The sequence below is a fragment of the Callithrix jacchus genome, chromosome 2 (genome assembly GCF_049354715.1).
Source record: "Callithrix jacchus isolate 240 chromosome 2, calJac240_pri, whole genome shotgun sequence".
NCBI classification, from domain to species: domain Eukaryota; kingdom Metazoa; phylum Chordata; class Mammalia; order Primates; family Cebidae; genus Callithrix; species Callithrix jacchus.
In genome coordinates, this window is record NC_133503.1 from 49,664,898 (window position 1) to 49,690,782 (window position 25,885).

Sequence of the window (25,885 nt, forward strand, 5' to 3'; positions counted from 1 at the left end):
CTTTCTTCTGTCCCTAACTTGTATATTGATGGCAGTCCATTCTGTTTTTCCAAAAATGTATGTGGTGCTTAACTTATTAATTAAATCTTATATCAGAAACCTTGCCTGTGAGTTTAGTAAGGGCTTTTGATTATTGTTTTTTATTTTTGCTCTTGAAAAGAATCCAGTCCTAGGGAATTACTGGTTTAATGGAACATCTGCAGAATTACTTAAGGTGTCAAAATATATAGACTTCACATTGAAAGATGATTTTAATTTATGGGCATAATAAAAATTTGAATCATTCAGGTAATAAAATTTAAAAAAATGGAGACCATTGGTCTTTGACTGAAGTTATATGTTTTTAAGATCATAGTCTACACTAGCATGGTGCTTTGCACGAAGTGATTTCTGAAGAATGGTTCTTTTTAAGATAATGACTTCATATGATCATTGCTTCATGTTATTTGCCACAAGGAACTTTAATTCAGGTTTAAACTGGAACTGTTTGTTTCTCATATTAGCTGCTTCTCTATTAGGAGCACAAGAACTATAGTTAAATGCAACATGAGCTACTTTGGTACTATTTGTTTGAAATTTATGTTGTCCATATGTTATGATTTATTAACTTGTTGATGCATGTAAATTGGGTGCATTTTGTTGCCATGTATGTTAAATGGTGACCAATGTTTTTACAAAGGAATTGAACAAAAAAGTATCTTTTAAGAAATAAAAAAAGTGAATGAATATATATATATTATATATATGTATGACATATATATAATAAGTTGCAATGAGAAAAAAATGAAGTGACCCCTTGGCCCAGTCATTTTTATTTACACCAGTTGTATCTTCTAGACAGTCATCATAAACCCTGGATTATCAAATACTGAACCATTGCTTCCAGGGGAAAAATAAAATTATATATATATATATATAATTTTGTAAAATTTTATGTAACTATATTATTTTATAAATAAAATCCCAGTTGGGACTTTATGTATATATATAGTGTATGTATATATATATATACATAGTGTGTGTATGTATGTATATATATATATATATATAAAATCTTAAAAACAACTCATCTGGGTAGATTTTATTTTATTTTACAAAAGAGAAAATGAGGTTTAGAAGTGTTAATTAACTTGCCTAATGTCACTCTATTAACAGCTGTAGCTTCTTGCACATTACTGTGCTGCCCCTTCTGTCTCCATCCTCTGGTCTTCTCTGAAACAAGAAGCCAGAGTATTGCCTTGTTCTAACTCAACTGGGAATGTGCACATGAGGTGACTCACATTTTTGCTGCTCTCTGTGTGTCTGCAAATAATTGCAAAAGTGCTGTGAGTATTGATTTTGGGGTTATAAATGGACTTTAGCAAGTAGGTGAATTTGCAGATGCAGAATTTGTGAATAATGATGATCAACTAAGTATATACTTACCTTAAAAATTTTTAATGAATAATGGAAAAATAAATCATCAAATAAAACATTATCTATAAAGGGTGTTATTACCTATTAAAATGTAGTAAGTCACCTAAAAATGTAGTGGCATAAAAATGCACATTTGTTGTCTCACAGTTTCTGTGGGTCAGGAATATGACAGATTATCTAGGTTTTCTGCTTTAAGGTCTCTCACAAGTCTATAATCAAGTTATCATACAAGGATGGGGTTTCATCTGAAGGCTCCTTTGGAGAATGATCCACTTCCAAGGATCCAATCACAGGATTTTTGGCAGGATTCAGTGCCTCAAGAATTATTGAACTGAGGGTATTCACTTTCTTGTTAGCTGCTAGCCAGAAGACACTCACAATACCTTGCCATGCAGAATTCTCCAACATGGAAACGTGCTGATTTAAGGAGGCAAGAGAAAGAGTCTGTAAGGAAGATGGTAGTCACAATATTATAATCTAATCACAAAATGATATTCCCTCAATGTTGCCATATTCTATTGGTTAGAAGCTACTTACTTATATGAAGTGATTACACAAGGTCATGAACACCAGGAGGTTGGGATCATTGGCAGTCATCTTAGACACTTCCTAAAACAGAAGAAGGAAATAAGACAGAAGGGACAGAAATAGTACCCACTGTCCTTTGAATGTACCATGTTCTGTTTTTTTTACTTTAGAACCACAAAAAATTTACATAATTGTAAAACAAATTTTAGTACCCACTGTCCTTTGAATGTAACATATTCTGTTTATTTTACTTTAGAACCACAACAAATTTATATAATTGTAAAACAAAATTAAATTTTAGAAAATAATTCCAAACTTCTGCTTCTGGCCAGGATGAAATAACAGGGAATGAATGCAGACTTGTATTGGTCTGTTTTCACACTGCTGACAAAGATATACCCAAGACGGTAATTTATTTAAAAAATAAATTCCATGTGGCTGGGAGGCCTCACAATCATGGTGGAAGGTGAAAGGTACATCTTACATGGTGGCAGACGAGAGAAGTGAGAGCCAAGTGAAAGGGGTTTCCCCTTATAAAATCATCAGATCTCATGAGACTTATTCACTACCACAAGAACAGTATGGGGGAAACTGCCCCCCATGATTCAATTATCTCCCACTGGGTCCTTACCACAACACATGGGAATTATGGGAGCTACAATTCAAGATGAGATTTGGGTGGAGACACAGCCAGGCCATATCATCACTTATAACGGAAATGATTTTAAAAGCAGACAACTATATGAAACAATGGTTTTAAGACATTAGGCATCACACAGTAAAGGAGACGGTAATCCTCGAGAGATGAGAAACAAATGAATTGACCCCTTTGCCCAGTTTACTTCCTTGAGACAATTTCCAAGACAAACACAGGAAGAGGAGCCAGGCAGAGATCAGCAGACTCCAGAGTTAAGCAGAAAGAACTAGGAGTCTGTGGAGACCAGGGCAAAGGACTGGTCTTTCAACTTTTTGTTGAAAAAAAGTTGAAAGCTGCTCAGAGGGAGAACTCCAGATATTTGCAGAGTATTCAGTGGAGTACTGATTAGTGCAACTATGTAGAGAAACTACCAGAACCTGGGAAACAATGAAAGAATAAAAGCAAACAGTTGAGTTTATATTTAAAGCCAAGATTCATGTCCGTTCCTGCCAGCCAGAGTGGAAAACCTTACAATCCATGAGGTATTGGGAAGAGTGTGCGGAATGATGTTGCCTCAGTAGTGGGGAGTTATTAGTTCTAGATTAAAATCTTGCTCTGGTGTCACCTAATAAATCATACCTGAAGGGATCAAAGCATTCCCAAGTAACCTAACAAAACTGCAGAACAGTGGTTCAAAAATATGTATTAGAACAAACAGTATCTAGCATTCAACAAGGTAAAATTTGCTGTGTCTGGCATCAAATCAAGAATTATCAGGCATGTGTAGACTTAATGTTTTCCTGCTTAGATCAGGAACAAGACAAGTGTATTCACTCTCATCACACATTCAACATAGTACTGGAAATTCTACCCAATAAAATAACACAAGAAAACAAAATTAGAAGTGTGGTGTTCGCGCCAAAGGCTCGAGACAGTTAGTTGATTCGTCTCAGTTTGGCTGCTGGACCTGTACTGCATTTCCTCACCTCGAGGGCTGTCGAGTGAGACAAAGCCGTAAGCTGACTCACTAAAAGCAACAACAGAATGCAAAGCAAAGGCCTGCAGTTTATGAGGACATTGTGCTGTCTGCTTCCATGTCCCCCTTCAGTCTCTGTGTAAGCAATAAACTTGCTGCAATTGAAATGTCTAAGAGGAGCAGAGACCTCTGCCCATATTTTCCCTGGAGCCCAGCCTTTGTTTTAGCTCCTGATGCAAAACAGGTTTAACCAGCCACCTTAAGGGCGCCATTGTATCTTTAGAATGTAAAATCATTGAAATGTAAACTACTACCATTAGCCCCCTTAAACTGCTTCCTGAGCAGGATATCAAGCCCCGGATATCTATTTTATGGAGTTTTTGTTTCCTTTCTGTTTTCCCCTTTGTTTCTTTCTGCTGAGATGACGTAAATGTAAACAAGACAAAAGGTATAAAAGCTGTAACCCACAAAAATAAATTTGCTGCGTTTTGGCCATAATCTTCACGCAGCCCTCCAGACTCTACTTTTCTATATTCTTTCTTTTCCACGCACTCTCTCTCTCAGGTTGAACGAGACATCTACGTTGGCGGTCTCGGGGACTCCTGCGGGTCGGTAGTCCCCTGGCAGATGTGCCGGACCCCGACATAGAAGTATAAGCATACAGATCAGAAGGGGAAGAAATAAAAGTGTCTATGTATGTGCATGATATGCATGATTTGCTGTGTAGAAATCCAAAGGATTTTATAAGAAATGCCTAGAACTGGAGCAATGTCAAAAAATATGGCAGAATAGGACACTCCTGACTGTCCCTCCTCACCAGATGCCCGAATAGACACCTACACATGAATCAGTTACTTTCAAGAGAAAGCCAGAGCTAGTTGAAAGACCTCTGTACACTGAACAATTAAGAAAATATCCACATGAAAGTGAGTAGAAAAAGCAGAGAAGCAGGTGAGGAAGGAGGGTATAAAAGAAAAAGCAGAGAAAAACTCATACACAAGCTCTACCCTGAGCACAGCACCTTGGGATTCCCATCTCCTAGGTTTTTCCTGAGGAAGGGGTCTTACCACACATATAGTACCCCAGCTTTTATGATCCCTGCCAGTGGATTTGGCTCTTAAGTTACCTTGCATGGAGAGGAGCAGGGATTTGGCACCAAATAATTTATTTGAAGGACAAAGATCACAGAGTGGTTTTGAATCATGCAAACACTCTCAGCAGCTATAGCTCATGGGTTCAGTCCAGCTTCTTTCTGGAAGGAGTTTGCACACTTTCCAAGCACCACCTGCATATGGGAGCTGATGGGGCAAATAAAGAATAAACCTCCTCCAGCCTCAATGGGAAGGACAGCACTCCTGTGCCTTCCACCTCAGCTTACAACAGCAATAAATCCAGGTCTGCAGGCTCTCCCTGAAAGGAGGTTGTGAGACTTCTGCAAGCTTGAACAAGAGAGTGGGTAATCCCCCACATCATCTCTACTGGCATGCTACAGCAAAAAATCCATGTCTGAAGACTCTCCCTAGAAGGAATTTCTGCATGCATCAAGTGCCCCAAATGCAGTCTGAATGCGAATGCAAGCATCTGTAACAGAACATTTTAGCTTAAATCAGAATGAGTGAGAGAGAAACTGTGGCTCTGTTTCTCCCTGAGGAAAGAAGTAACTGTAACATATATCTGACACTCTAGTTATCCAAGCTGCATTTTGAGAAACTGGTTTCTATTTCACCTTTCTCAGGGCACTACCATGACTTGGACCACTCTAATTTTCTGGCAGCCACTAAGAACAAAATCAGTGAGTTGGATATGCTCAGACTTGAGAGGCACTTAGAATCTCTGGCTGGGATGACTGGTGAGGACCATTTCCTGCATGAGTCCAGTATAACAAGACTGAGAGAGGTGGTAGTTGTATCTAATATACAGAAACCAACATGGAGAATCAAAAAAAATGAAGAAACAAGAAAATTTGTTCCAAATAACATAACAGTATAAATCCCCAGAAGCTGACCCTAATGAAATGAAGATATGTGATTTATCTGACAGAGAACCAATAAAACAGTCATAAACATGCTCATTGAGGTCAAGACAGCAATGCATGAACAAATTTAGAATTTTAACAGATAAATTATCTTAAAGGTATAAAACAGAAATTATAGAGCTGAGGAACACAGTAACTGGACTGAAAAAAATAAATAGAAGTGTTCAGTAACCCACTATATCAAGTGGAAGAAATGATTTATGAACTAGAAAACAGGTCATTGGAAATAATCTAAATCTAAAAAGAAAGAATGAATGAATAAAAAAAGTCAAGATAGTTTAACAAACTTTTGGAAAACCAGAAAGTAGAAAAATATATACACTATTAAGTACCTGATGGAGGAGAGACAGAAAGAGACAGAAAACATTAAAAGAAATAAAGGAAGAAAAATTTCAAAGCCTGGAAAAGGAAAGATAAATCAGTAACTAAGAAAATCAGATGGGATAAACCACCAGATAAGATGAATCCATAGAGTTCCATGCCAAGACACATTATGTCAAATTCTCAAGAGCTAAAATCAGAGAAATTTGATAGCAGCAAGGAAAAGGTGACTTGTTACGTACAAGGAACTGCAATAAGACTACTAGAATATTTTTCAGCAGAAACTCCAAATGAGAAAAGAGCAGGATGATATATTCAAAATGCCAAAAAAAAAAAAAAAAACCAAAATACTATACCCAGTGATCCTGTCATTCAAAAACGAAAGAGAGATAAAAACTTTCTCTGACAATGCTGAGATTTTACAGATATCTAGGGGAAAATACAAGAATATATTAAACAACTAAGTGCTAATACATTAGAAAACTTAGATGAACAAATTTATGTAAAGACACTACGAAAATTCACTAAATATAATAGATAAACTGAAGTCCCATGTATCAGTTTCAAAAAACTGATTTGTGGTTTTGTAGTTAAACATATTCCCACAGAGAAAACTCAGGCCAACACAAATTCACTGGTAAATGATACCAAACACATAAGGAAGAAATACAATTTCTTGATGAATTCTTTCAGAAAATTAAAGAGGAGGAAATATTTCTCAAGTCATTCTATGAGGCCAGCATTACCTATACCTAAAGCTGATAAAGACAATTGAAAGGAGAACTATAGAGTATTATGCTTCATGAACAAAGACACAAAAATTTTAAATAAAATTTTAACAAAATTTAGCCATATATAAAAACAAAAAGACATCATAATCAAGTGGGGTTTATAGCAGCAATGCAACAATCCTTTAACGTTAGAAAATTCTTCAGTGTATTTCACTATATTCACAAACTATAAAATAAAATCTTTGTGATTATCTCACTAGATTGTAAGAAAAGCATCTGACAAAATCCAACAATTCTTCCTGATTAGGGAATAAAAGGAAATTTTATAAAAGGAAACTTCTTAAACTTAATAAAGGTAATTTTTAAAAACCAATGAGAAACATTATATATAATATTAAAAGATTGAGAGCTTTTCATCTAAAATTGGGAGCAAGGTGAGGAAGTCCACTCCATGACTTCTTCTACGTTGCAATGGAAGTTCTAGTTAGTGCAATAGGCAAAAAAAAAAAAGTATGCAGTTTGGATTGGAAAGAAAATAGTAAAACCATCTTTATTTGCAGATAACATGATCTATGTAGAAAATCTGATGTATTCTACAAAAGATAGTGGAACTAATCAGTGAGTTTAGCAAGGTTGAAGTAGACTAAATCAATAAAAATATCAGATGTGTTTCCATATATTATCAATAAACAAAAAGAAATTAAAGTCTTTAAAATGTGCATAATAGAATTTTTAAACATAAGAAATACTTCGGTGCAAATACATCAGGAGATATAAAACATCTGTACACTGCAAACTACAAAACATTGCTGATAGAAATGGAAGGAGAATTGTGACATGTTCATGTATAAGAAGATTCATTATTGTTACAGTGTCAGTCTCCTCAAACTGATTTGTAGGTTCAATGCATCCATTCAAAATTGCACAGCTTTTGAGTAGAAATTGACAAACTGATTTAAAAAATTTATATAGAAATGAAAATGATCTAGAATGGCCAAAATAACATGACCAAAAGAAAACATTGAGGCCTAACACTATTTGATCACAAGACATTCACACATCTGTGGTAATCAAGACTGTGGTATTATTGTAAAGATGGCCGTATGAATCAATAAAGCGGAACAGATAGTTCAGAAATCGATCCAACTGATAAAATGACAACAAATTTCAAAAAAGCAGCATGACTAAGATGGTAAATTTTATGTTATGTGTGTTTTTTTTTTTTTTAAAAAACATACATATACATACACATCCATATATATATATATTTATCATAGAAACATAGGACAGAGTGATTTTACAAGACAAACACAAAAACATAATACATTGAGAGGACTCTTAAAGAGAACAAGAAAACAGACACAATATCAAAGAGAAAAGAGAATGGTGTGAAATTCCCTTCTATTAATCAAGAGTTTATACTTGTATTTTTTTTTTTTTTTTTTTTTAGGGAAAAAGAGAAAAAGAAGGGGAAAAAAAGAAAAAGAGGGAAAAAGGAATATTACTTCATTCCTAAAATGGGTTTCAATAATGGCCGATCAATATTTTGAGTGTTTAAAGTGGTTAATGCATATTTTATGTGTTTAAAATGGGGACCTCTATTGTGTTTATTTGTTCTGGCTCTGAGTTCAAGTCCTGGATATCGTTATCAATTTGTTGTCTCGTTGAATCTAAATCTCATTATGTGTCTTATGTATCTGGGTGTTAAGATCTCTTATTGTTACATTAATCCTTTTACCCTTGCATCCTTGTAGCTTTGAAATCTATTTTATTAAGTGTGAGAATTGCAACTCCTGCTTTTTATTTATTTATTTTTGCTCTCCATTTGGTTGGTGAGTTTTTTTCCATCCCCTTGTTTTGAGTCTTTGTATATCTTCAGATATATCATTAGATTTTGTGGATAATATATATTTTGTGTGTTTAACATGGAGAGCTCTATTGAGTTTATTTGTTCTGGATCTTAGTTCCAGTCCCGGGTATCGTTATCAATTTGTTGTCTCATTGAATCTAAATCTCATTATGGGTCTTATGTATCTGGGTGTTAAGATCTCTTATTATTACATTAATCCTTTTACCCTTGTATCCTTGTAGCTTTGAAATCTATTTTGTCAAATGTGAAAATTGCAACTTCTGCTTCTTATTTATTTATTTTTGCTCTCCATTTGGTTGGTACGTTTTTGTTTTTTTTTTTCCAACCCTTTATTTTCAGTCTATGTATATCTTTGGATATACCGTTAGATTTTGTCTGTATCTTTTGATTGGGAGATTTGGTCGATTTAAATTTAGGGTTGCTGCCATTTGTTGTTAACTGGCTATTTTGTCCTTTCATTGATAAAAATTCTTCTTTATGTTAATGCTCTTTACTTTTTGATGTATTTTTAGAAAGGGTCATACTGGTTGTTCCTTTCTGTGTATAATGCCTCTTTTAGAAGTTCTTGTAAAGCAGGCCTGGTGGTAATAAAATCTCTGAGTACTTGCTTGTTCCTAAAAGATTTTATTTTTCCTTCAAATGTAAAGCTTAAATTGGCAGGATATGAAATTCTGGGCTGAAAGTTCTGTTGATTAAGTATATTGAATATTGGCCCCCACTCTCTTCTAGCTTGTAGGGTTTCCGTTGAGAGATCTGCTGTAAGCCTAATAGGCTTACCTTTATGGGTGACTTGATCTTTCTCTCTGGCTGCCCTTAATATTTTCTCCTTCGTTTCGATCTTGGTGAATCTAATGATTATGTGCCTTGGGGTTGGTCTTCTTGAGGAATATCTTTGTGGTGTTCTCTGTATTGCCTGGGGTTGAATAGTGTCCTGCTTTGCTAAATTAGGAAAATTTTCCTGGATAATGTCCTGGAGAGTATTTTCCAGCTTGACTTCATTCTCTCCCTCACATTCAGGTACACCAATCAAGCGTATATTAGGTCTTTTCACATAGTCCCATATTGCTTGGAGACTTTGCTCATTCCTTTTTATCCTTTTTTCTCTATTCTTGTCTTGTCGTTTTGTTTCATTAAGTTGGTCTTCTACCTCTGATACCCTTTCTTCTGCTTGATCCATTCGGCTGTTTAAGCTTGTACATATTTCACTGAGTTCTTGTGTTGTATTTTTCAACTCCATAAGTTCATTTGTATTCCTCTCTATATTGTCTATTCTTTTCAACATTTCATCTAACCTTTTTTCCAAGTTCTTAGTTTCTTTACATTGGGTTAGAACAAGTTCCTTTAACTCCCAGAAGTTTCTTATCATCCACCTTTTAAAGCCTACTTCAGATAATGGAACACAGTCCTTTTCCATCAGGGCTTGTTCCGTTACTGATGAGTCCTCTTCCATCAGGGCTTGTTCGGTTGCTGATGAGTCCTTTTCCATCAGGGCTTGTTCCGTTGCTGATGGGTTCTGATTTTGAGTATACTCGGCCTTCTTAGGCTGTTTTTTTCCCTTCATTGTAAATGAACCACCTTTCTAATTAGTTTTCTGAGTCGACGTCCGACTTATTGATTCCCAGTGCTGGGATCCGAGCAACCCACTGTGGCAGCCTAAATAGCAGCGATAAGACTGATGGTGCTCTTCTGCCCGGGAATCTCTGGTCTGGCTTCCCTCTTGAGTCCGCAACAAGCGGCTCTGACTTCCTGGAGCTCCAAACTCCGGTCAGTAGGGGAAGCAGTCCCGTTGGCTCTGCGTGAAGAGCTGCTGCGCCGAGACGCCGGCAAAACCGCTGCGGCAGCCACAAGAGTCACGCTGGCGACCCGTGGGGCTCCTCCACTGGGAATCGGCTAATCGGTGAGTGACAAAAATTCGTCTAATGATGTGGCGTCGTCTCGTTCTCTGAGCTTTCACTGGGAGCTACAATCCTAAGCTGTTAGTGGTCGGCCATCTTGGATCTAATAATCTATGTTATGTGTTTTTTGCCACAATTAATTTTTTTTATTTTTTATTGCATTTTAGGTTTTGGGGTACATGTGCAGAACATGCAAGATAGTTGCATAGGTACACAGGTGGCAGTGTGTTTTGCTGCCTTCCTCCCCTTCACCCACATTTGGCATTTCTCCCCAGGCTATCCCTCCCCAGCTCTCCCCCACCCGCGCTGTCCCTCCCCTCTTCCCCCCAATAGACCCCAGTGTTTAGTACTCCCCTCCCTGTGTCCATGTGTTCTCATTTTTCATCACCCGCCTATGAGTGAGAATATGTGGTATTTCATTTTCTGTTCTTGCGTCAGTTTGCTGAGAATGATGTTCTCCAGATTCATCCATGTCCCTACAAAGGACACGAACTCATCATTTTTGATTGCTGCATAATATTCCATGGCGTATATGTGCCACATTTTCCCAGTCCAGTCTATCATCGATGGGCATTTGGGTTGGTTCCAGGTCTTTGCTATTGTAAACAGTGCTGCAATGAACATTCGTAGGCATGTGTCCTTATAGTAGACCGATTTATAGTCCTTTGGATATATACCCAGTAATGGGATTACTGAGTCAAATGGAATTTCTATTTCTAGGTCCTTGAGGAATCGCCACACTGTCTTCCACAATGGTTGAACTAATTTACACTCCCACCAGCAGTGCACAATTCTTAAGTGTCTGCTAAAATATATCATTAGAGAAACGTACAAAACACCTCTCCTTCTCTCCCACGTGTCCTCTCGCCCTCTCTCCTGCTGCGCGCTCCAGCTGGCTCCGGACCCTACATCTCAGCTGGAGTGAGCTGGAGGGGCCCCTCGCAGCACGCAGAGGCCGCGGGGAGGGCAGCAAGGCCCCCGGTACCCATTACACCATTCTTTGGCGAAGGCTGTTCAGCAGTGGTGACCTCTTGCAATCCAACACTCTGCAAATTATCTCTGGACTCTCAGCGGACCCCCAGCCAGAGGCAAGCACTACTAAGCCAACTGGAACAGTGCATTTTCTCTTGTCAAGTTTTTTTTTTTCTTACAGAGTAAAAAGAAAAAAAAAAAAGATGAAGTTGGGCAAAGTGGAGTTTTGCCGTTTTCTGCAGCTAATAGTTCTTTTCCTGTTTTTCAGGGATGAGTCAAGCGGAACTCTCAAAGTCAAGATCAAAGCCCTATTTCCAATCAGGGAGGTCTCGGACCAAACGCCGCTGGGCGTGGAATCAGTTCTTTGTGCTGGAGAAATACATGGGTTCAGACCCCTCTTTGTAGAAAAGGTAGGGTATGTTACCTTTCAAAGTTGTAGATGATTATTGTCCATGTCTGCGGTTGGATGAAAAACTTCAATTTTGTTTTGCTATGGGGATGATAAACGCAAGACATCATTTCTATGAAAGAGTTTATGAAGGTTTTTGGCAATAGCCATCTGCGAAGTTGCAATCAGTGTATTATATTCAGTATAGTGAAGCCGTATCTTAGGGAATGACGCTTCATTTCTAAAAACAGATGAGGATGCCTCAGAGATCTAGTTTACTGTGGTCGGTAACACGTTGATAAAACTCTCATTACCAAAGTAGAGCAAGCCTATTCTTAAAAAATGAAGAGTAGCAGGTCCTTACAGCCAGTTGGTTTCAGCTGCTGCTTTTGGGATTTTATGAAAATGACGTCCATACTAACATTAATACTTAGGTATCCTTCCCTGATACATGCAGTGGAAAAACTGCAAAGTGAAACTATTGAGCCTAATGTTTCTAAATTATGAACAATTCAATCCACTTTTCTTAGCAATCTTGTTTTGATAGATATCTCTCTCTCTCTCTCTCTCTCTCTCTCTCTCTCTCTCTCTCTCTCTTTCTCTCTCTCTCTGTGTGCGTATGCACTTTTCACAGATGTATTCAACCTAGGCTAGGTAAGTGGTAACACTCTTAGTCATCCTAACACAATCTAACTATTTGGATAATTTGGAAAATGTAAGTGATGAGTGATTTCTTCAATACATTTTATACTTTAACTTGATCACATAATGGATAAGTACAGTATCTGTCAAATTGACAACAGTTTTATTTTCTTGCTCTACCACTTTCTACTAGTTGTATAACTTGGGGGCAAGTTGCCTAATATCATTAAGTTTTAGTTTTCTAATCTCTAAAATAGAAAAATGATATCTACTTAAATTCTGTTACTGAATAAATCTGATTAAAATATTTATGACATAAAAAAGTTCAAAGCCTGACAAAATAAATTTTAAGATTGCACATACACTTACTATTTGAAAAATCTCAGTGAGCCAAACTTCTGCTTATGAAACATCCATTTTTATTATTTTGTTATTGTTATTATAATTATTGTTTTCTGAGATGGAGTCTCAGAAAACCCAGGCTGGAAGGCAGTTATAATTTTGGCTCACTGCAACCTCCACTTTCTGGATTCAAGTGATTCTCCCACCTCAGCCTCCCAAGTGGCTGGGACTACAAGCATGTCCCACCATACCCAGCTAATTTTCGTATTTTTAGTAGAGACACGGTTTCACTATGTTGGCCAGGCTGGTCTCGAACTTTTGGCCTCAAGTAATCTGCTTGCCTCAGCCTTGCAAAGTGCTGGGACTACAGGCTTGAGCCACTGTACCTGGCCTAATAAGTGTACCTATTAAGGTATAAGACTAGAATACAGGCCAATAAAAATATGAAATATATTTCTATTTATTGCAACAAATAATTGAAAACTAAAATTATCTTTAAAATTTTACAATATGATCAGTGAAAGAGGAATAAAATTAACATGTACAAAAATTTACAATAAAGGCTATTATATTCATTACTGATTTATTAAGCATTAAAATTAAAAAATGAAATGGAAAGATATATCAATTTCTTTCTTTTTTGAGCGAAGGTCTTGATCTGCTGCCTATGTTGGAGTGCAGTGGCAAGATCATAGCTCACTGCAGCCTTGAACTCCTGGACTCAAGCAATTCTCCTACCTCAGCTTCCCAAATAGCTGGGACTATAGCCACATGCCCTCCTGTCTGGCTGGCTAATTTTTGTATTTTTTATAGATAAACAGCTCCAGAAATTTGCACATGACCGAATAGTAAGCTGTGCTTGCTTACTGTGAAAATCCACAGGGCCAGAAATAGAACATCTGTCAGAAGAAGAACAAATACCAGCTACATAGTCCAGCTAATTTTTGTACCTTTTGTAAAGATGGGGTCTTGCTTAGTTGCCCAAGCTAGTCACAAACTTCTGGGCTCAAGCAGTCCTCCCATCTCAGCCTCTCACAGTGTTTGGATTACAGGTGTGAGCCTCCATGCGTGGCTTTCAGTTGCATTGATTAGAAAACGTATTGTTAAGTTGCTGCTTCTCCTCAATTGTTCTACAGATTCAACACAACCCATTAAAAATCCAACAGGATTTTTTTCTCAGAAACTGACAAGTTAATTCTAAAATGTGTATGTAAATGCCACAAGCCTTAGCAGAAGCAATCATGAAGAAAAAAGTTGTGACATGTACCCTACCTGATTCCAAGAGTTACCATAAAGCTACATTTATTATCCTAGTATAGGTAAATATATTTTTCCATTTACAGTAAGTGCTGGAACATGCATAGTTAACTTATGAAAGAAATCAGAACAAAGAACAGTGGTTGCTTCAAGGGTGAGAACAGACTAGGAAATTTCTGGTGTAACAGAAGTAGTCTATATTTTAATAAGAATGTGGGTTACACTAGTGTCTGCATGTTTTAAAACTTATCAAACTGTAAACTTAAGATATGTCGTATTTCATTTTGTGGTGTTTGCCACAACAAAGACGACAAAAAAATGAGATGACAAATCTATCAAAATGATTATATGAAACAACAAAGATTTAGAGTCTTGTAAGAAAATTAAATGTAAATGATGTAACTTACATCATATCCTTTAATTATACTCAATGTGTTCCTTCTATATTCTGGTCTTTGTGAAAAGGATTAAGTAACATAATCCTTTGTATTATCAATTAGAGTTTTAAAGCAATTGGATTATTTGTAAAACTTGCTTTAATATCTGTATTTGTTGGATATTTTTATCTTTCTCTGTAGAGTTTATGCCTTCAGATTTATAGTCTACATTCCATTGGTTTGTATCAGAAGTTTCTTGCCCAGGTATCTTGAATCATATACATTACAAAAAAAGAAAATGGCTTTTACTGGCTTTTAATTTTCAGATATCTAATCCATCCAATGATGGATTTACAATGTCACTGCAAAGGAACTCAGGTCAAGCAGCAGGTAGCCCTTCCAACCTTCTCCAAACACCTCCTGAAGTCTGTTTTAATTTCATTTAAAATTAGTTATGCCAGTGCTTTGAGTACATCGATAAGCTGGTTTGATTTTTCCTATCCTTCCTTCAGGAAATCTCTTTTTGGTCACACTGGTACCCATTAGGGGTGCTGTTGCTCTTGCCTTTGCTGTGACTCATACCGGAAATAGCCAAATTTCTTACTCAGGGGTTGACAAGACAGTGAAAATGACATCAACTTCCTTAGCAACCTAACTGTCTCACACTGGAATAGGAGGCTCACAATACCATGAAACTCAGAATCACAGAACCATAGAATCTTTGCTGCTAAAAGCACAAGGAATCCCAGAAAGTACAATTTCTCTTCATAACTTGAAGTTGTAAAGCATCCTTTCCTGATAATGGAGAGTATTTAGCTCATTTTATTTCTTGATTAGAAATACAGAGGAATTTATTGTCACACAAAGGATAATCATGCCAAACTTTGTTGATCACTGGTATTTAAAGTGAAATAATTGTTATATATTGCTGACTAATTGTTCCTTTTATCACTAGTAGTATTTTTTTTTTGCTGTAAAGTCTATTTCATATGTATAATTATAGTAAACGTAGTTTTTTTATTAGTGTTGGTGTAATATATTATTTTTCCCCATATGTTCAAACTTTCTGTGTTTTTATATTTGGCATGTAGTTGGTATAAGCATTATTTTTTAAATTTCTTCTAAAAATATTTGCCTTTTTCAACATTATTCACTTAGTGAAATTCTAATGTATTTGATTTGAAATATATATCTTTAATGTTTGTTTTCTATTTCTCGGCCTGGTACTATGTACCTTTTCTACCTTATTTGAATTGATTGGATTAAAAAAAATTAATTCCATCGTTCTCTATTAGCTTTTTAATTCAACATTCTACTAATTTTTGGTGATTTCTCTAGAAACTGCAATATGCATAGTTGATCTATTCAACTCTAATACAGATTAGTACTTTTCATTACTTCATGGTCAAATGAAGGACCTGAGAAAACTAATTTTACTTAGCAACCTGTGAATTAAGTGCTTTGCTACTGTGTATTTGAGTTATTTTAACCTCACCTCTTTGATTTTTATTTTTTTCTATATCTCAAACTTTCTCAGGTCATTTTCCTTCTGCTTCAAGAATATTTTTTTTAAGGATTAACCGACTTAGAATAAAAAAATAGAATTAAATTGTACAATATAATGAGTTTTGAAACATGTATATACTTGTGAGGTAATCACGACAATCAAGACAATAAACATATCCATAACCTTCTTTTATAATCCCTCTTTTCACTCTATCCCAAATCTATTCCCAGAAAACCACTGATGTACTTTCTGTCCAATGTTTGCATTTTCTGGAATTTCCATAAATGGAACCATATAGTATGTATTTTCAGCTTGTTTCTTTCACTTAGCATAATCATTTTTAGCTTCTTTGCTATGTATCTATGTTGTTTGTATATTTATCTGTTGATACACATTTGGATTGTTTCCAATTTGGAACTCTTACATTTAAGGTTGCTGTGAAAATTGGTATATGAGCCTTTTTGTAAGCAAATGTGTTTTTTCCTCTCAGGTAAATACCTAGGAGTGAAATGGGTAGGTGATATAGTAGAAGGATGTTTAACTTCTTTCTAAAATGCCAAACTGTTTTATTTTTATTTTTACAGTATTTTTTTAATTGCATTTTAGGTTTTGGGGTACATGTGAAGAACATGCAAGATTGTTGCATAGGTACACATATGGCAGTGTGATTTGCTGCCTTCCTTCCCATCACCTATATCTGGCATTCCTCCCCATGCTATCTCTCCCCAACTCCCCACCCCCCACTGTCCCTCCCCTATTTCTCCTGGACAGACCCCAGTGTGTGATGCTCCCCTCCCTGTGTCCATATTCAACACCCACCTATGAGTGAGAACATGCGGTGTTTGATTTTCTGTTCTTGTGTCAGTTTGCTGACAATGATGGCTTCCAGGTTCATCCATGTCCCTACAAAGGACACAAACTCATCGTTTTTTATGGCTACATAATATTCCATGGTGTATATGTGCCACATTTTCCTTGTTCAGTCTAACATTGATGGGCATTTGGGTTGGTTCCAGGTCTTTGCTATTGTAAACAGTGCCACAATGAACATATGTGTGCATGTGTCTCTAGGATAGAACAATTTATAATCCTTTGAGTATATATCCAGTAATGGGATTGCTGGGTCAAATGGAGTTTCTATTTCTAGGTCCTTGAGGAATCACCACACTGTCTTCCACAATGGTTGAACTAATTTACACTCCCACCACCAGTGTAAAAGTGTTCCTATTTCTCCACATCCTCTCCAGCATCCGTTGTCTCTGATTTTTTAATGATTACCATTCTAACTAGCATGAGATGGTATCTCAATATAGTTTTGATTTGCATTTCTCTAATGACCAGTGATGATGAGCATTTTTTCATATGTTTGTTGGCCTTATATATATCTTCTTTTGAAAAGTGTCTGTCCATGTCCTTTGCCCCCTTTTGAATGGGTTTGTTTGTTTATTGTAAATCTGTTTTAGTTCTTTGTAGATTCTGGATATTAGCCCTTTGTTGGATGAGTAGATTGCAAAAATATTTTCCCATTCTGTTGGTTGCCAGTTCACTCTAATGATTGTTTCTTTTGCCATACATAAGCTCTGGAGTTTAATTAGATCCCATTTGTCTATTTTGGCTTTTGTTGCCAATGCTTTTGGTGTTTTAGTCATGAAGTCCTTGCCTACTCCTATGTCCTGAATGGTTTTGCCTAGGTTTTCTTCTAGGGTTTTTATGGTGTTAGGTCTTATGTTTAAGTCTTTAATCCATCTGGAGTTAATTTTAGTGTAAGGTGTCAGGAAGGGGTCCAGTTTCTGCTTTCTGCACATGGCTAGCCAGTTTTCTCAACGCCATTTATTAAACAGGGAATCCTTACCCCATTGCTTGTTTTTGTCAGGTTTGTCAAAGATCAGATGGGTGTAGATGTGTGGAATTGCCTCCAAGGCCTCTGTTCTGTTCCATTGGTCTATATCTCTGTTTTGGCACCAGTACCATGCTGTTTTGATTACTGTAGCCTCATAGTATAGTTTGAAGTCAGATAGAGTGATGCCTCCAGCTTTGTTCTTTTTGCTTAGGATTGCCTTGGCTATGTGGGCTCTTTTGATTCCATATGAAGTTTAAGGTGTTTTTTTTTTCCAGTTCTGTGAAGAAGGTCCTTGATAGCTTGATGGGGATAGCACTGAATCTATAAATTACTTCGGGCAGTATGGCCATTTTCACGATATTGATTCTTCCTAACCATGAACATGGAATGTTTTTCCATCTGTTTGTGTCCTCTCTTATTTCGTTGAGCGGTGATTTGTGGTTCTCCTTGAAGAGGTCCTTTACATCCTTTGTTAATTGTATTCCTAGGTGTTTTATTCTTTTTGTAGCAATTGTGAATGGGAGTTCACTCTTGGTTTGGGTCTGTTATTCTGTTAATGGTGTATAGGAATACTTGTGATTTCTGCACATTGATTTTGTATCCTGAGACTGTGCTGAAGTTGCTTATCAGTTTCAGGAGATTTTGGGCTGAGACAATTGGGTCTTTCAGCACCATATCAAGTTTTATTATAGTGCTTTTGGCTTTAGTATCAGAGTAATGCTATACCTCATGAATGAGTTAGGAAGTGTTCCCTCTTGTTAAACTTTTTGGAAAAGTTTGAGAAGAGTTGGTGTTAGTTCTTTAAATGTTTGCCAGAATTCATTGATGAAGTGTGGTTTTTGGCACCACAAAGCAATCAAAATAGTAACATCAAAGATCACTGATCACAGATTACTGTAACAGATACAATAATAATAAAAATTGACAATATTGTGAGAATTACCAAAACATGGCACAGAGACTTAAGTGAGCACATGCTATTAGAAAAGCTGTGCTAATAGACTTCAATGCAGGGTTGCCTCAGACCTTCAATATATAAAAGTTGCAGCCTTTGCGAAGCAAGATAAAGTGAGGCAAATTAAAAGGAGATATGCTTGTATTTCATCGCTTCAAAAGAGGCAAAAAAGGGAGAATGAAAAGTAAATGTTGGAACAAAAAAAATGGCAAGATGATGGACTTCAATGCAACTATATTAGTGTCTACGTTATATGTAAAGTGATTAAAATTCTCCTTTTAAGACAAAGATTGCCCTATTTAATGATTAATAATCTGTATTTTTTATGAGATGCACTTTAAATGTAAGTGTATCAGTTAGCTACTGTGTCAAGAAAACTCAGTAACCTAAAATAATTTTTGTGATTAGCATCATCATATTTGTGGCTATGGGTTGGCTATGAGACAGCAAGGCAGCATGTTGGTTGACAGCTCCACTTCAGTCTGGCCTTGATGGAGGTTAGCATGGCCAGCTATAGGATGTATCTCTCATTCTCCACATGGAGCCAGTGGGCTAGTGTGAACAGATTTTCATGGTGATGCCAAAAGTACAAAAATATGAGCACACAAATCTTATGGAGGCCTAGTCTCTGCAATTTGCAACACTTCCACTTCAGTCCCTTGGACAATGTAAGTAATATGGCTGATCCCAGAGTCAAAGTTGAAGGATACTACAAAGTTACATGGTAAAAGATCTGAAGCAGAAAATGTATAAAATAAGCCGATTAAATCTTACAGGAGAAAGCAAAACTATCAAAACCTATTCTTCAAAAGCCAATTTGAAAAGGCTATCACTGACCAAAGGTGAGGTCATTTAAGCATCAGAATTAGTAACTGAATAGATTGAAGCTCACTGAATATTTAAATACATAAATTTATAAACTCACCAGAAAAAGAATTAGTTATCATTAGAAGAACCTAGGAAACCCATTCCTTATTCTAAAAACTGTGTTGTTTTTTTTAAAGAAGCATTTTTCTGCCTTTTCTATTTGAGCAATACATTGGAAAACTAATAAATAAATAAAGAGAAACACGTCTTTATAGGAAGGGTGAATAATTAAATTAGAACACCATTATTTTTAGCTGGCAAGCCATATACAGAAGAATGAAACTGGACCCCAACCGTTCATGAAATACAAAAATTAACTCAAGGTGGACTAAAGATTTAAAGATAACACCTCAAACTATAAGAATCCCAGAAGAAAACCTAGGAAACACCATTCTGGACATTAGCCTTGGGAAAGAATTTATGACTAAATCCTCAAAACAACAAAAACAAAAATTGACAAGTGGGACCTAATTAAACTAAATAGCTTTTGCACAGCAAAAGAAACTGTCAACAGAATAACAACCTAAAGAAAAGGATAAAATATTCACAAACTATGTATCCAACAAAGGTCTAATATTCAGAGTCTAGCACCATAAAGGGAGCATAGCATGTCTTCTGTTGGAGGGGCTTAACACCTGCAAAATAATCTTCCCTAGATCATCAAACCTGAATCTGTTCAAGCCTAGAGAGCTGTGATTGTGTTGCTGTACTCCAGCCTGGGTGACAGTGCCAGACCCTGTTTCAAAAAAACAAAACTTCTGGTGTGATTGTCCCCTCTGCACATGCTTACTTTGTTGATAGCTCCAGAAGGTAATTAGAAAACAGAGTATTAGTAATATTTTCTGTTTTGTTGGCTGTATTTGGAAGCTATTGTAAGAAAAAGATAAACTCAGGAAAAATTAGTGGATTATAAGCAAAAATGAAAGAAAATCCAGTCCTAAAATCTGAGGCCTCATGGAGTTAAAAAAAAATTCTATTTCTAGACTCCAAATGGTAGGAGAATAATTTAAATGGTTTTGAGTTTATCAAAGACCTAATAAACGTTTTCTAGTGAAATAAGAGACTCAGAAGAAAGATTACATTAAGAAGCTGAAACCTTCTCATTCAAGGTTGATAACCTTAAAGTAGTTTTTTATTCACCTACCCTAGCTCTGTGCTAGAGAAGCTCAATTTTAGGCAGCTGTAGCCGAGAATACTGGGGCTCCCATACCTAACCTAGCTCCTGCTTGTAGACCAGAGGCTCTTGCCAAGGTGGGGACCCCAATTTCCCTCCTTCTCTTCTCTTGTCTATAGAGTAGATGGTTCACGCCAGGAGAGGCAAGCCAAAAAAGAGATCATTCTCCCAACTCCCACTAATAAAAACAGAGGCTCCAGACTGGCAGGAGTACATTGAAAAGACCTCAGGCCTTCATCTTCCTACAAAGATCTCACTTGTAGGAAGGAGTATCCCCACTAAGAAGCTTCCCTAGATTCCACTGGTAGGGCAGAGGTGCCACTTCAGGAAAATCAGGCATTCCCCTTTGTCTTCAGCTTCCGTGCAACAGTGTAGATGTTATATCCAGGAAAAGAAGCAAGATGGAAGGGCCAGAAACACCTCAGCTCAGCTGGGGGACTGACTGTGATACATAGTATGAAGGGATGCATGAATTAAGGCATGTTGAAAATAGAGATCTTAGTGGCAAGCACCTAAGAGAATTCTAAGTGTCTTAAAACTAGTAGCAACAAATGAAATAGCAAGTCACCCAGTTTAACAGAGTGAACAAGAGAAAGAGATAAAAATTTCTAAGATTATAATTATCTCTATCTGGAAGGCTGTGCATATGTCTATGTTTCACACATTCAGGACCAACCATAACAGGTACTAGCTGAACTTGAGTGAAATTGAAAGAATTTCCCAAGCCACACAGTGATATATTGGCAAAGACTGGAAGTCTTACTAGCTCAAGGAGCTTAAGCACAATCCCTGACCACACATTGGCTAAATGTTAAGATATTTTGACCCAATGGTGACTTCTAGAAAACCCAGCTTGGGGTAAAGGCAACACACTGTAGTGGGGGAGAAATAGAGTTTACAAAGTTAGTACAGGCAAGCCACTAAACAAACTAACAAAACAGAGCCACATCAACAATCCCTAGAGGAGATGTGTCAGAATCCAGAGTTGTTAGAATATATTATTTCAAAAACTATGAGAGATGCAAAAGAACAAAATTATATAACCCTTGTATAGGAAAAACAGCAGCAATAAAAACTGCTTTTGAGGAGGTCCAGGTGTTGAGCTTGTAAGGCAAAGATGCCTAAGAAGCTATTATAAATATGATCAAAAAACTAAAGAAAACCATGTTCAAAGAATGAAAGGAATGTATGATGACAATGACTCATTGGAGGATGTTAGTAGAATAAAAAGTGTTTAAAGATTCAAATAAAAATTATGGAGTTGGAAAATAGAGTACCTGAAATGAAGATTCACTTTAGATACTCAAAAGTAGATTTGATCTGGCAGAAGAATCAGTAAGCTTCGAGCTAGATCATTAGATATTATATAGTCTTAGAACAGAAAGAAAAAAGAATGAAGAAAAACTCAGCAGACTTTGGTTTCTAGTTTGACATATAAAGAGCTTGGAAGTTGCCAATCCTATCATCACAACAAGAAAAAAGTCTGAAAAACTAGAAATTAACAATTCTTAGGTCCTTCAAAGAATCACAGGACAAATCACTGCTCCAGAAACTAGAGAGACAGGTAGATGCTGAGAATCACAGGTTCACTGAGAGCAGAAGTCCACCATTGAAGTCAATATTTTTTAGCAACACTTAAACTGTAACTGATGAATCACTAGAGACTAGCAATAAAAGTGCCAGCATTGTAGTTGATGAAAATGTTGTGACCAGAGGTTTACATGAACCTAACGCTGTGTTCCTCCTAGAGAAGTTTTTCAGTATTTGCTAATTAGTGTTTGTGGTAGATTTATATAACATAAGCACTCTGAATAAGGAATCAATTGTATATGAAATCTTGACGATCCATTTACATGCAGAAGCAACAACAAATGATATTCTCCACAAATGGAACCAACCCCTAGAAGTTCCTGAGAAATTCCTGTTGAGTAGGAAAAGACATGGAGCCAAGGAGACAAAGTTGGAGATGACTGGTCCTCTCCCTTTGTTCTTTCACTGAAATTACTTGAGAAGCATCATGAGACCTCCTTATACCCAGGGTATGGTGGAAAAATAATTGGCAGGGTTGAAAAGAATTAAGTATATGAAGACTTAAGCATACCACACATGGAGAAGGTGATGGTATAAAGAATGATAATGGTGTCTGAGTAACATTCTGAAGAGGGAGGGAAGTCCAAAAGGTGGGATGTTGTGCCTGGATGAGATACGTGAGGGAGAAAGATTTTCTATGGTGTTTCTGTTAGTTTAGCAGATAGAATGCACCTGTAAAGGGTGCAGGAAGCATGTGGTAGAGTGGATGCATAAGTCTGGGTTTAGGAAGATTTAGAAACAATTTGAAACTCAGGGTCTTACCCTCTGTTCACCTCATAGAACAGTAAAATTCCTTGGATCAGGCAAACTCTAATGAAAAGCCCAGACAACCATCTCTTTCTCTCCCAGATGGCCAATTTTCCTTCTGGTGCTGGCAAATGATGAAGTTGTCTTCAGGAAGGCAGAATTTTGGTGGGTGCTTTCCTATTCTGAGGAGTTATACCACCACACAGCATTTGCTCCCTGAAACATTCACTATCTTGTATTCTAACATGGACCCCTTATAAGGCCTTGCTAACCACTCCATTGATACTTACAGCTAAGAGCCAATGTGTAGGGGTTCAGGCAGAATGGTGAGAGAAATTGTAAAGTTATAGAAAATACCCATGAACCTTTTTGGAAGGCTGGGGATTTGCATAGTTTCAGCAAAAGGTCTTGCTGAAGGCATCCTAATCCTCTTTACCTTGAGTTAATAGCAGGAAAGCAAATAACAGAGGAATATAAAAAAGTTTATCTAAATAGCTTGTTTACTCATGTGGTCCTAAGACTAATCTTTAACCATCCATGGGTCCATGATTGCTCTCTAGTTGGTGGGTTGCAATGTTAATTACCTTTCAGTGGTGTTTACTCATGACCTTTGTCATTTAATCTGTACTAAATAAATGTAAACTTTGCTGGCTAATCGAAGTGATACTGCAGATTGAGGCAGCAGAACCCCTTAGACTGACAAACAAGAGGTCTGTGTCAGTGTATGTTATTCACCCTTTGTGCAAGCCTGGGTCTACAGGTCAGACCCCAGCAGGTGGTGACCCCAACATAATACCAATGGACTATCTCACTTTATTTTTTCAAACTTACCCAGGGTGCCTTTTCATGTTCTTTCTTCTCACTGGAACTTACCAGCCTTATAGAACACAAGGATGTGTTTGTGGTTATCTTTTCTTTACAAGACAGGTCACATAGACTCACAAGTAGTCTGTGTATACTTTTCTTAAAAATGTGGTGTCACCTGCCTTGGGAATATCAGCCAGCCATATATGAAATCACAGACACAGGAGACCCCTAAGAAAAAGACAAGGCTATCCGTAACTGCCTTAGCGACTAAGCCACTAGTGGATTAGAATCTTAAAATTACAGCGCCATGGAAACATGGAAACACATAATCACAGAATTTTGAATTTGGGTAACACTAGAGAGCTCACATAATTAAACATCTTTACAGAAAATTCTCATTTACTCATTAGAAGTTTGTAACCCTGTAGTATAACCATGTATACACTTTTCTTAAAGAGAGAGAATGGGAATATCTTCTTCAGTTGCTTAATGAAAACATACAAGAAATCTGAAGCCCTAACATACCAGAATCTATGGGACAAAAGGAAAATTATTTGATTATGAGATTCAGAAGCATTTACTGGATCAGGGTTTAGAGATGCTGAACGTAGAGAACAAAGGGTTTGGTTTTGGAAGGAAGGCAAGGGTTAAAGACAGAGCGCAAGAGAGCAGCTTAACAGCAAACACAGGTATATTACAGACATCTGTGGAAGTGGGAAACCTGCTTAATGCCAGAGTCAACCACCACTTACAAGCAGGGGTACTTATAGGCATGGGTGGGAGAACTCTGGACAGTATGACTTGCTACCCGGCAGGATATTGGTAAGATGTGCCCATGATAAGGTGGTTTGTCCCTTTTCCTGGTGAAATGTCATCATGGTGTTCCTTGGGCCTTTGCCCAGCAAAATATGATAGGGAAGTTTCTTTAGTTGGGCCTTTGCCTGGTAGGGTATAATAAGAATGTTTTTTAATTGAGCCTTTGTCCTCCTTGTGGTCAGGTGGTTAGGTAGCATGTTTCTCCATGGCCCAAATCCCTGTGGAATGTTTCACTTTGACAGAGGTCTGAAAAATAGCAGGGGTTTACAAACTGGTGCAGTTGGGAGTAACACAAAAGTAAATGGGATGGGGAAAGGTAGATCAAGAAAGCGGCTTCCTTTATTTATCCCTTCTCTTGAAATGTCTTCATTATGAAGACTTTCATTCTTCTGCCTTTGGAGTTAAAATACAAAATTTGAATTTTAACACAGAAGTGTGAATGCTGGTATTTCTGAAATCAAATTCTTATAATCCCCAGGCTAGTGACAGCTTGCCTGGGCAACCAAGTAACTTAAGTTCATAAGTAAACACTGACTCTGCTGAAACTGAATAACTCATTTTAACTTCTGAACATTTTAAGCATTTCTTATTCTGGATAAGAAAGAGAAATGCTGGGGCCAGGCACGGTGGCTCATGCCTGTAATCCCAGCACTTTGGGAGGCCGAGGTGGGTGGATCACGAGGTCAAGAGATCAAGACCATCCTGGTCAACATGGTGAAACCCCATCTCTACTAAAAATACAAAAAATTAGCTGGGCACGGTGACACGTGCCTGTAATCCCAGCTACTCAGGAGGCTGAGGCAGGAGAATTGCCGGAACCCAGGAGGTGGAGGTTGCGGTGAGCCGAGATCGCGTGCCATTGCACTCCAGCCTGGGTAACGAGAGAAACTCCATCTCAAAAAAAAAAGAGAAATGCTGAAGCAGAATTTATTTCATCTGCTTTAGATGCATTTAGGAATCACTTGCAAGGCATAAAATTAATTTTGTGATCCTTTGCCTCATATGGATTTCTGAAGAAATTCTAGATTCAGAGGAGGTCTGGGCCAGATTTTGGTTAAGGCAATGACATGGAAAGATTTTTCAAAGAAGAGGTTAAAAAATGTAGTTGAGTTTTTCATAATCAGGAATTTGAGAGGGTATAATGGAAGTTGTTAGGTTAGACAAGGGTTAAAGAGAGATAGACAGTTGGTAAATC

The 25,885-nt window shown here is 37.1% G+C and overlaps 2 long non-coding RNA genes across 2 annotated transcripts in view; one reads left to right on the top strand and one right to left on the bottom strand.

The window, feature by feature from the left end:
* The window catches only part of LOC144581088 (uncharacterized), a 95,040-nt gene that overhangs the window by 5,560 nt on the left and 63,595 nt on the right, over nt 1-25,885 (top strand). Inside the window, exon 2 of the long non-coding RNA XR_013531619.1 lies at nt 11,650-11,791. This is a non-coding gene — a long non-coding RNA (uncharacterized LOC144581088). The remainder of the gene's footprint in view (nt 1-11,649; nt 11,792-25,885) is intronic.
* Nucleotides 1,607-24,115, bottom strand: LOC118150546 (uncharacterized). Its single transcript, XR_004738645.3, has 3 exons — nt 23,899-24,115; nt 1,954-2,025; nt 1,607-1,860 (listed from the first exon to the last, which is right to left on the bottom strand). It is a non-coding gene; the product is annotated as an uncharacterized LOC118150546 (long non-coding RNA).